This window comes from Podarcis bocagei (genome assembly GCF_964188305.1).
Source record: "Podarcis bocagei genome assembly, chromosome: 6".
Classification (NCBI taxonomy): domain Eukaryota; kingdom Metazoa; phylum Chordata; class Lepidosauria; order Squamata; family Lacertidae; genus Podarcis; species Podarcis bocagei.
The window spans coordinates 36,038,376-36,051,252 of record NC_138130.1 but is presented as its reverse complement, the minus strand read 5'-3'; the positions used below and the strand labels follow the sequence as shown (position 1 = coordinate 36,051,252).

General features: G+C 41.2%; 1 long non-coding RNA gene across 1 annotated transcript; it reads left to right on the top strand.

The window, feature by feature from the left end:
- Nucleotides 1-5,184: 5,184 nt before the first annotated feature.
- On the top strand, nucleotides 5,185-12,368 carry LOC308588642. Its single transcript, XR_014008854.1, has 3 exons — nucleotides 5,185-5,302; nucleotides 11,833-11,890; nucleotides 12,085-12,368. It is a non-coding gene; the product is annotated as an uncharacterized lncRNA (long non-coding RNA).
- The last annotated feature ends 509 nt before the right edge of the window (nucleotides 12,369-12,877 follow it).

The following is a 12,877-nucleotide window of genomic DNA, read 5'->3' as shown; positions in this document are numbered from 1 at the left end:
AAAACTTTTAATCAGAGCAGTCAATTAGATGATAGATTTACAGCGTCTGGTTTCAGGAATGAAGCAGCTGACAATTAACATAAAGATTCAGTGCTTCTTCCCTTACAATACAAGGGACTGACAATTTGGCCAGACTCATCGTGTCTCCGTTTCTTGCATGTGAGACTCAGTGAATATTATACCTTGTAAATGTGAAAAGTTGCAGAGATGCTGAATGATCTGCCAGTATTTGAGGCAGGAGAAGTGGGATACCTAGCCAGATGGTTAACTAGCATATTTTATGTTTTACAATCGCAGAAAGTTTCTTGTCTTTTCTGAAAATAACTTGTTTATAGCCTAACCTAAATCAGTCTGAGCTAGCACACACACAAGTTTTGGAAGAACCCTAGCTCAGGAGGTAGAACATTATGCCTTGCAAAAGGCCCCATGTTCAAGCTCTCTTTTTCATTGTGCATTCAAGATTATTCATGATCATGATGTCTTGGGGTCCTTCTACATGATCCTGCCAAAGGTGGCAGACATACTAATTGGCTTCCAGTCCATGCATGTTTGATACCCAGGCTGAAATCCTCCAACTTTTTATACTACAAATGTCCTGGTTTATTATTATTTTTGTCCCACTTTCATCATGCTATAGTGCAAGAGTATCCTTCCAGATATCAATAATGCAAGAGCACCGGGGAAGCATTGCACAACAACTAATAAAGTGGGATTGCGTGGACAGGCAGAGTCCCCCAAACCCTGGGCGGCCCCCCTCATGTGGAATAATGACTCAAGACAATGTGCTATGGGATTAAATTGGCCACAACTTTATTATATTTCAGATGTGGGTAGACCTTGGCTCAGGCATTGGGTGTTTATCCCTCCCAGTCCCCAGACGGGGATCTAGGGAACATCAGGGTTATCCAGTGTGTGGGGGGGATGGGAGAACATATATTCAAGCAGAGATAGCTGCCCCTGTTAAGCTGTCATCGCAGGGGGGAGCAATGACAACCTCTTGGCGTACGGTCAAAGCCTCCCCTCAAAAACTCCTTTAACGGGGAACCCTAGTATCATGTTACAGAAAAGACTAACAACCTGGATGGGCCTTCGTGCAGTATAAGGCAATTTAGGATGGGAAATTAACATGAAGTTGAATGAGATAACAAACTCTCACCATGCCTGTGCTTAAGTGCCCATATTTAGGACTGCCACACTCAGTAATTAACTTAAATTTGGAAAATCTTCCATCTGGGATGAATTACTCCATCGGACTTATTTATTTCTTTATCAAACAAAATAAAAAGAAAGAAGAAATATGTTCTTCTGGCACCTCCATCTCTTTATTATACGTGAACGACAAATCAAACTGGAGGCTTCACAGTAGCTCTATTTTGGTGAAGTGCTTTTGGATTCCCCCACACTTACAGGATGTCTGGAATTCAATCTATTCAGGATGCTTGATTATAAAAACATTAGCCGACAATCCCAGACAGGAGTTACCAGCAGTATATTTAAAGGGGATCAAAAAACAGACTGGGAGGTAAGACAAGCAAGCAGCTGATGACAAGAATACTGTTCATGGAAGGCTATATATATATATATATATATATATATATATATATATATATATATAGTTGTAAAGGTAAAGGTACCCCTGCCCGTACGGGCCAGTCTTGACAGACTCTAGGGTTGTGCGCTCATCTCACTCTAGAGCCAGCGCTGTCCGCAGACACTTCCGGGTCACGTGGCCAGCGTGACGAAGCTGCTCCAGTGAACCGGCACCGGAGCAGCACACAGAAACGCCATTTATCTTCCTGCTAGTAAGCGGTCCCTATTTATCTACTTGCACCCGGGGGTGCTTTCGAACTGCTAGGTTGGCAGGCGCTGGGACCAAGCAACGGGAGCGCACCCCGCCACGGGGATTTGAACCGCCGACCATGCGATCGGCAAGTCCTAGACGCTGAGGTTTTACCCACAGCGCCACCCACATCCCTATATATTGTTGAGAAACTTTAAATAGTCAAGGACAAATGCTGCCCGGTGTTATTTAAGAACCTGTGACTGGAGCTATCTCTGTCTTCACCATAGTTGACACCTATTGCGTTAGCTTATTGTGTAAGCCTTACTAAGCCCTTCTTCCAAGAATTTATCATCCCCCCAAGAAACAGCTCTCAGTTTCATTTGACCATTTTAAGTTCAATGTGGCTGGACTTCCTCTCTTATTGAGCTAGTCATTTTAATTCTTTAAAATCAATTTCACTGAGTGCTGAGTAATTGGCATATATGGGTGGAATTCAGCTTTGTGATAATACAATTGTTCCCGTTCTGCATGCCAGATAGAATGACCATCCCTCTCCTTCCCCCTCCAGGTCTTGTTCTGTGGGTTCTCCTGTTCCTCCAGAGAGTACAGAATGGAGTACAGATAAAGCTTAGGACTTTCTATCCATGACCCTTGAATTGGAGCCATATTTCCTATCTCTAGGCCACACCGCTCACTTGCTCTCTTCATGAACTCTTGCATATCTGTAAAGTAAACTGAACTATGGTGATGTAAACAATAGTAGTAGAGCTCTGACCATTCTTATGTGTGTACATAACACTTTTGGGGTTCTGAAGTTTTATGTTTTTTCTTTTTTACAGTATAGTGATTTTGAGATTGCTCCCATTGTTAAGAAGCAGGGGAAATGCCCAGTGAAGTGTATAAAGTTATTTTAATCACTGTGGTGTTCTGAAAGGTGTCATGTTATCTTTAGACGATCGGGGAAAGCCTAATCCTTCAGCTTAAGGAAACATTAGGTACTTGGCACTTCTTTCCAAGATCTCAGCTTGTTTTCTGCTACACGTTAGTATTAAATTAAATCGCCAAGCATTCTCAGGGCTGACAAGCAGAAGCAGAAGAAAGAAGAGGCTATGAAATCTCCAAGCTTTTACTTGTATCCCCCCACTCCCTCAGTGACTAATTTGCAGGGTACATTTGCTACTTTCAGGGTCAAATTACACATTTGGAAGTGATCTGAAGGCTGCCCTGTTTGGGGAAGTTTTTAATATTTGATGAATTATTGTATAATATTTTGCTGGAAGCCGCCCAGAATGGCTGGGGAAATGCATCCAGATGTGTGGGGTATAAATAAAGTATCATCATCATCATCATCATCATCATCATCATCATCATCTGTCTTTTTGCCAGCCTGTGACATCTGGACTACTATACCATACAGATTACCATAACAATCATGATTACTCTTATAAGTAATACCGTATTTTTCGCTCCATAAAACACACTTTTTTCCTCTAAGGGGAATTGTCTAAGGGGGAATGTCTGTGCGTCTTATGGAGCGAATGTGTGGTCCCTGGGGCTGGGGGGTGGGACCCGGGCTTCCCTCGCCAGACCCGGCAAGTGTGGGCAGCAGCGGAAAGGCTGCACGCAGCCTTCCCGCTGCTCCCCGACCTGCTCTTTGGGGCTGGTGGTGGGGGAAAACCACGCTTCCCCCACTGCCAGCCCCGGGGCTCCCCGACCTGCTCTTTGGGTCAAGCAGCTCTGGGGTAGCCCGTGAAGCCTCCACAGGGCAGCGGGGAGCCTTCATCCCGCTGCTCTGGGGAGGCTTCGTGCGGCTATCCCTGGCTTTTGTGGGAGGTGGGGGAAGGGACAGAGCGAGGCTCTCTCACTTCCCCCAGCTCCCGCAAAAGCCCCCAAGAGCCACATATTTTTTCCCCCTTGAATTCTCCCCCCCCCAAAAAAAGCAGGTGTGCCTTATGGTCAGGTGCACCTTATGGAGTGAAAAATACGGTATATTAATGAGACAATCCAAAGACAGACGAATGGTGGCAGGGCAAGGTTGAACCACTGCTGCACCTGCCAACCCATTGCTCACCCTGGCCAGGGTGGGAAGTGAGTGGAAGCAAACTGCTGTGCCAGCATAGAGCTGGTGCAGCGATTGCACCTAGCTCAGACCTGACGCCATCAAGTGACAGCAGTGGAGGCAGCTATGATACCGATGGCTCCCAAAGCCAGCTTAATCTCTCCCTACCCCAGTACTTCCTGTTTTGAGGCTTCCTGCAAGCGGAGGCCTGTGGAGGCTGGCAGGGCTTGGCACAGGGCCAATTTCGTGCAAAGGGGGTTTGGATTGTAGCTTCATGTACTCTCATTAACATTGCCATATTTTGCATGATTAATATATCATCTGTATTTTTGGTTCTTAATCATTTTATTGCTTTATATTATGTTTTAATTCTTTTTGTTTTGTGAGATGCCCAGAGAAAATATATTATGGGGTGGCGATATAAATTCATCTAATAAACAAGATGTCATTTGACTGTTCCCCACCCACAGCCATTCCACCTGACTGCATCAGAAGGAAAAGTGAGTTAGCCAGACTCCTTCCATCAGTTTGGACCATATGTCTCCTCTTCTCTACAGTACCTGAATTTGCTTCCTTTCCTTTCCCCTTCCTAACCTACTTCTTTTAAGCCATTTATTTGTGGACTGTCTCAAGGGCATTCTAAGAACTGGGAAAATATAGAGGGAGGGAGAGATTTGGGGCATGTAATTTCAGATTTCTGACATTCCCAGATGAGGATGGGTAAATGCAGCAGACAGAATGAACTGAGGACACAATCCTTTCACATGAAATTCTGATTCTCAATTGGGTTCGTGGTTGCTCCTCCCTTTCTCCAATAGGTATTGCTGGGCTCGCTGTTGTTGTCAGTTAATGATATTGTTCCCTGCCAGCCCTTGTTATGGATGAGTGAGATATTTATCTCACAGACCCATGGTACAAATTGAAAGCACTGTAACTCAACTGCTGTGCCACTGTGGCAAGTTTGCTAGGCTATGTCATAAACTGTCTTTCAAAAATTTGGGATCTGATCCCATGTGAATTACTTTTCAGTCCCACTGACATTGGTGAAACTCTACATTCTTAACTCCAAGTATTTTAGCTGAGTAGTAAATTGTGCTGTCAATCTATTTCATGGAAGAGTATTGGTGAAGAGAAATGGATTCAACAGCAAACTGGAGCTTACACAAGGAACACAGATGGTCTTGAAAAAAATTTTACATTACCTCTGAGTCTTCAAAGTACAGCCATGATTCCACAAACGCACTTTGTTCTACTCACGATTAAACACATATGGTAACAAAAGGTATTAAGATTTTTTTTTCTGACATAGGAAATCATACTCTGCTTTACTATTGCGGTAATAACAACTGGTCTCAAGGGTATGAAGATTGCTTGGCTTAGACACTAACCAGATGCAGTGATATCAAGCCCAGAAAACACACTGGAGTAGTATTGCCAAAATGCTCAACAATGGGTTTTAGGTAATGCAATATATATGCAATGTGTGTTAAAATGCTGGAGTCTGCATGATGCAGGCATTGTTTAGAAACTTTGAGGAAATGATAAGATTGTATCTAACTGAATTACAGAAATTATGTGGGAAAACAGTTGGGGAAAAGTGGTTTTATTCACATGGAACCATGGAGTCTCACTTCAAACAGCTATATGGTATATTCTGCTATTCATCAGAAGGATATTCTGCTATTGTCAGATGCAGAGTATTAATATTTTTATCTAAAACAATTTCATAGATCATTTACAGCAGAGAAAGAGCCAGTGGGGCCAGATGGTCCAACAGAAGTAATTAATCATGTTACCATTAGAGCACAGGTCAGACAAATAGTAGTTTCCTTACTGTCCCAACAAAACTCCTAGGAATGAAAGACTCTGGGTTGGTCCATATGCTTACTCTAGTAGTAGATGACATGGTCAGGTGATTCTGCTTACCTAACCTATGGATAGTCATGTCACTGCTCACAAGAAGATATACAGTGAAGGGAGAAGCAGTGTTGAGGTTGGTATGGTGCAAACTCACCGGCTGAGACAATCCAGTGCTCTTGCTGGTGTGTTTGCATTGTCCTGACCTCATCAAAACTTCTCCCTTCACCCTCCCAGTAAACAGCAGTGATGTGACCAACCAGAGGTCAGGTGAGCAGGTCATCCACTAGTGGTTTACTCTCTTCCTTGCTGACCACTTTCTTTCTTCGTTTGCAATAACACACACACACACACACACACACACACACACACACACACACACACACAATCTTTCTTCCAACGTGGAACCAAAAGTGGTAAACATGTCATTCTCAGATGGCTTTCCATGTAAGACCAGACCAGATCAGATCTGCTTATCTCAAGCAGGGTTCTGGCCCCCTGCGCCTTCAAACAGTACCATGGACTGTACTTGCAACAAAAGTCCCCCCCCTCCAGTCAATCACCACATACACAAGTCAAAATTTTGCTCATTATTGACACATCCATGTTCACAAATGAGCAAATAAAATGGTGGTGTGTGACCAAGTTCACTAGCATGCATAGATTCTGTAGCAGCTGGGATGGTGGGGCAGAGCTACTGAGCTGCCTTCCCAAAACTGGTGGCACTGTAGCTTACCTGGATGGGAAGGGGGTGCAGAGGAGCAGCAAAATATGAAAATAGGATTTCTAATATTCTCTGTCTTGTCATAAGGTGCTTTTACAGAGCAGTTTACTCTGGACTCAATGCAACTCATATACTGTATGCCAGTTTTTCTCAGGTCTGAATCCGCATGGTATCACCCTCATCAAAATGCATTTCATATTTTGCCTCCTGCCCTAAATTTAATCTAGATTCACCATTTCCACAGGTTTATTTCTTTCTTTATTGGCTTTTCTGTGGAAATGGGAAATCTGGATTATTTGGGCAAATAATAAGTGGCAGCACTTTGGTAAGGATGTCACTGTGCTGATGCAGTGATAAATGGCCTTGTGGAAGTTCCCAAATGCTCATAACTGCAGTTATATTGACTGATATTTCTGAAGACATTGTGTGCTGCAGTTCTATCATAACTCTGCATGAGAATTACAATAAAAATGCAAACTTATAACAAGAAAAACTGTGTTATCAGTCAAGAATCACCAAACCCAAAATATTTCTGTTGGTGCAAAACATACATTGCATATCTAGTCTACATAATTTATTTTCAGACCACCTTGCATTTCTACCTCAGAGTCTGAATCCATGAAAACTTTATCATTATTATTCTTTCTGTTTCCTGAGGCAATACAATTTTCTCTTCACACCACCAAATGTAGCTTTTAATTAAATCAAGACCTTGAGCAGAGCAATAACACTAGACACGTGTAAACTATTTGAATGGCAAATGCAAGTGTTCTGTACTTTCCATTTGCTGCTGGTTGAGGAAAAACAACAACACTTTCCTTTTAAATGCTGGCAATGCAAATCCCTCCATATGCATAATGTGCAAAAGGAAAAGCCACATATGTCTGGGTTCAATAGGTCTGAGCTCACTTTTTTTTGTGGCAGAGCCAAGCCACATATACGTGAAATACAATGTGTACAGATTTTTGCCCAGTATTGATTCCAGCCGTAGGGTAATGATACTTATAAAACTGTAGCTGTCTAATAAGAAATGTATTAAGAACCCTTTCTAGGTTCCCGCATGGCCATAGCAGCTCACAAATGTCTAAGCTTAAATCTACACCATACTTTAAGAAGGAAAATCCAGACAGCTATTTTTTTTCTTCAGGCTGTAATGGAAATGTTTTAGCAATATATGCAAAACTGGTGTGTGTCCTAGTTTCAGAATGAAAAATTCAAAGGAAATCCAATTCTTCCATTCATTTCAGTCCAAATCATTAACTGTTTCATGTTCTATGACAGGAAAGGGAAATTCCAAGCCCAGGGGCCAAATGCCCTCCAGGTTTCACTATTCAGTCCCTAGAAGTCTCCTTAGGCCCACAACCCTCCCAAGCCCGGCGTCAAGCATTTTTGCCTGACTGGAATGGGCCCTTTATGCTCCTTGCATAAGTGAGTAGAAACTATTGTACTGTACAAAGGTACATTCATTGATCTTCCCACTTTTGCCTGTGACCCCACTCTTCACTAGCATGTGGCCCTCAGAAGGTTGATCTGAATGGAATGTGGTCCTTAGGCCTAAAAAAGGTTTTCCTCTGGCACAAACCATGATCTCTCTCTGTGTTTGTGGGATTCTAGTATCTGAACTAACCACATCATCCTGCTTTCCTTCACCATCCCTGAAACCATTTATGACAACTTTTTGTGGTATAACTACCCGCAATGGTAGCATAGGAAGCTCAGGGCAAGATACATACAAGGGTGTATTGCAATAGCAAGCCTTGAAGATCCTACTTTTTTTGAGATTCCCCTATTATATTGGATAGTTGTTTAAAAGGAGGAGGAGGAGAAAGCTCTTTCCAGTTTTTTAACGTTACACTGTTGCTGAGAGGCTGATACAAATTGGCACTCATAGAGTATCACTTGGATGAGGTAAGTGGCTTTTTCTGCTCTCTTCCATTTCTTGAAAGGATAACACTGAGCGCATGGTTGAGAGGACCTAGCTATGCTTTAAGGAAGGGTGTGTTTAAGCTCTCTAGGCCCAGTTTCTGAGGCAAGATGTCTAGGCAATAGAATCATTCTGCTCATAAAATGGGCAATCTGGAAACATCACCTGTCCAGCCTGATCCCATTTCCAATAATAGGTGAAGTCAAGACCCATTCTCCTTAAAAGAAGGGGGGAAATGAACGTTGATTCATGTTTCCTCGACTCCTGTTTCCACTTTAATGTCTGAAGTGAGATTTCTGGATTTCACTTGGAAGTCATTTGTCCATTCCCCCCACCCCCATTTTTGCTTCTTAGTAATGTATTGTATAGTAGTTTATTTATTTATACTTAAGGTTATTTAGAAGCCAAATTTCCACCATAAATGCCCTCAGAGCTGCATCCATGATAATTAAAAGAATGAAACAAACATAAAACACATTTAAAATTAATTTATCAACACATCTGAAGTCTAAAACAACATCAAGAATAAAACAGTGTGGACTAATCTTTAGAGTATAGCAAGATTTTCTAACTTATATAATTTAGCATGGGTTATTTATAAAAAGACAGGACATTTCTACCAGATTTTTTTCCCTAGTAAAAAAAAAAAGTTTTGTGGAACTGCATATGATTACATTTGATCTGATACGGAACACAATTCTTCTATGATTACATTTGATCTTATGTGGAACACAATTCTTCTATGAAGCCGTGGCCTGGTTCACATACAATGCTAAACCAAATCATGGCTAAGTGGGAATGTGGGAATGTGGGAATGTGCAGGTTCTTACAGCAAAAATTGTGGCCATTTCACTCCTCCCCAGTCTTGTGGCTGTTTTCCTACTCAGAGCTAAGATGATTTGGCTTTGTGTTATGCCTGAAACCAGGCTCATGGGTTCTCTCGCTCAAGACATATTATGAGCTATAGCTTAGTTTTGTCCTTAGTTTACTGCTCTTAAGGCTACAAACCATGAGCCTGGGTTCGATGCAATATTAAACCAAACCATAGCTTAGTTCCTGGAAGCACAACAGAACTGAGGGAGAAGGGAAAACTGTCACAATTTTTGCTATCGAGTACAAGCATGCTCACATGTTCATACTTCACCATGGTTAATGATAAAAGATAAACATTATGTTCTGAGGTCCACAGCTATAATTCACTTTCCTTGTGCATCTTCAGATATCTGTCCTCGATTTCTTTATAAAAAAGGGGTTTAGTCGAATGAATGGATGAATTAAATGTCCTGCCAACTTAAAAACAGTAACACTGTGCCATTTCCATTCAATTAATTTCCTAAACATATTGTTGGAAGCAGAGCTTTACCAAGTATTGGCTACCCATGCCTGTACAAAAAACTGTCTGACTGCTAATTTAATCAGGAATTATTTTCCTTCAGGCCAGTCTGTGTGAATGGTGCTGGACACAGTAAGGACAAATACCAAACCGAGCCTTGAAACATATTGTTTCTGAAATGTATTACTGTCCTTTGTCTGTGTTCATTCAGGCTGGATGTTTTCCTGAGAAAATTTCCCTGTGCCTCCTTTTCCCCCAGGTCACTTATAGACCCATTGAGTTGTTTGACTTCCTGCTGGTGTGAGACAAATATCTGGGGAGTCCTTCCAACTGGAAACCATATTCTACATTGCTCAACTTTTCTCACACCCCCTCAGTCCCTTTCCTTAGGTCTACTGTCCAAGCAGTACTATAATTATGAGTACAGGGCAAACAAGCACTCCTTTTTAAAGTTAACAGGTTTATCCCTCTGGTTTCTGTCCCTAGCTAACAGGCTCTCAGTATGGAACCAGTGAGCTATCTAGAGATATGGTTGCTGCTGAGTTATAATCATCACATAAGACCTGGAACATTAACCTATCCTGAAATGTTAGCAATGTCTAGATTTTGATCCACCGCTATCACCTGTGGCCCAGAGGACAGCTCTCGAAAGCTGTCAACCCACTTTGGCTTCTGCACTAAGTTCTGTCACAGGTTTGGGACAGTATGAGGTTAATCTGAAGGGGTTAGAGTTGATATGTAGACATGCCATTAGATTTACTGCATAAGACTTGTTTCTTTACCCCAAAGCATGCCTGAATGGCCGTTTCCCACTGTTCCCGGATCAATACCACAGAAGATGGCTGGGAATATGTAGTGTCTCTGAAGAGAAGGGAAAATACTGTGGGGTCACTTCTATGCTCACCTCAGAAAGCCAGGCTATTGTTCTAGATACATGATGGAGTCTCTGTGAGCCATGTGGGCTTGCTAAAGTGTTTAACCTAATCCCCTAAACCGGGGATTTCTGTCTACTATATGTCAGCTCCCTACAAAAGCACTTTTCTTCACTTTTACTCATTCAAAGAAGTAAAGCTGAACCTCCTTGCTGAGGTGCAATTGAAAATGCGGTACAAATAGACCTCCAGAGGAATCTGGGTTGAGTGAATGGTAATGCCTTGTGCTGCTTATACAGCATATATTCCGCACAGTCTCCAACGCCATGTACAAAGAGGTGATTTTGTTGGTTTCCCTTAATAGAGTCCTGACTAAGGAGGTGATTGCCTTTCAGGACAAACAGCTTCAGCAACTATGGTGAAAGGTGATTAAAGAGTACTACACCGAGTAATGTTTTGGCCTTGATGTGGTGCCAGCTGGCATGGAAGCTGCAGAACAAACCTTTGCTTCAACTTCTTTCCCTCCTGCTACTAAAATCTTATCAGTCTCTCTCTTTTTGCCCCAAGAAAGGCATTTTTGCAGATGTTTCAGGGAGGATACAATTAGCCCTTTTCTATTGTATTTGTAGGGACGTTAGGGCTTCTTTCTGGAATAAAATAACACTGCTTCTCTCAGGACTATTACTCAGCCAGAGAGAAGGGTGTTCTGTAGGAGCTTGTTTGATGGTTTTGCAAAAGGATGAATGAAAATGTTTAAAACAGAGCTGGGGCTGGGCACCCTCATGATTCAAGATACCTCACATTGCAATTGGGCCATGCCACTCTCATAAAACAAATTGAGATCCATGTGACATCTTCTGTCTTTCCTTTTTCAAACTGCAGAAAGTCTGTCTTTTTCCAGAACAGAAATGTAACCTCAGTTGCCAGAGGTGGAGCTGCCTGTAGGACTATACTGTAATCTTTTTTAAAAAGATTAGGGTGGGTGGGGATGAAGTGGACAGAGGCATAAAGTTATCACAGCTCAGCACATGTCCACTGTAACACTTATGGTACACATCATTTTATGACTTTGGTTATTATTATTATTTAAATAAATTATTTAATTTAAAAAATCCACACACAAATGATTAAACATGATTCTGGTAACCATCATTTTAGCAACATGGTTCAAGACAGTGACTGGAAAGCATGTTTTAGAAAGAAAGAAAGAAAGAAAGAAAGAAAGAAAGAAAGAAAGAAAGAAAGGTGAATCATAATGGTGTAATACTTGTCTTTCATAGGAAAGCTGCCTCACAGACAGTAGCTGAAGAGTGAAACCATGGAAGACCAAGAAGAAAGGTAGGAAATCTGTTATTTCATTTCCTGATAGTACACTTTAATGTGACTGAACCATACAAATCTTCTGTCACTTGCTTCGAAAACCTCTTTGGGTTATAAAGCAGGATACATGTGTTCTAAATAAATTAATAAAATGTCTTGCTATCACAGTTACTGAAAGACAATGGATGCTGATTTCCCTTTTTGCATTGTAGAAACAAGATGCCCACTGGTGCTTGTGGATTTGATGGAATGTGGATTGTGAAACCTGTTTTCTGGATCTTACATACTCTACAAAGTCATGTGCAAGACTTGGATCTATAAATGTTACCATAATAGACTGCAAAAGAGGTGGTTTAATAAAAGCAAATTGAAGTTGTGGCTTACGCTTTAAGGCAGCCAAGCCAGGTGATTCCCTTTTGGCATGCTTTGATTGCAAAACTGTATGCATTTTTTATTGTAAAGAAATGTTATAAAGGTGTCATAACCACTTCCAAAATATTATGAGTGCTGGCTGTAAGCTACTGAGGTGTTTCTCAAGACTGTGAGTGAGATTTTCTCTAAAATTCAGTCAGGATTTTGTTCAGTTGGGATATTGTTTGTTCTTTTTTTAAAAAAAAACAAAAAAAACTGTGCTTAAATTGGATGCTTATACTTTGAAGGAAAAGCAGCCACATGGGACCTGATCTGAAAAGCATTCTTTTTTTTTAAAAAAAAAATATCATTTTTAATTTTTTAACAGTGTTCTATGCATTTAAATCATTTTCAATTTTTTACACATCTGAGATTACTTGAATCCCTGGACTTCCCCCCACCCCCACCCGCTGGTTTACAATATTTATCTGTTCTTTCTGCTGCATCTAATTCCATTTTTCAAATTCATTTTATATCCATTTTTAACTTTAGCCTTATTACATTATAAGTGTTATAACAATCCTGATAACGTTTTTAATATCTACAGTGATCTTTAGGGTACTCTATAAAATTTTCCAACTCTTTACTGAATTT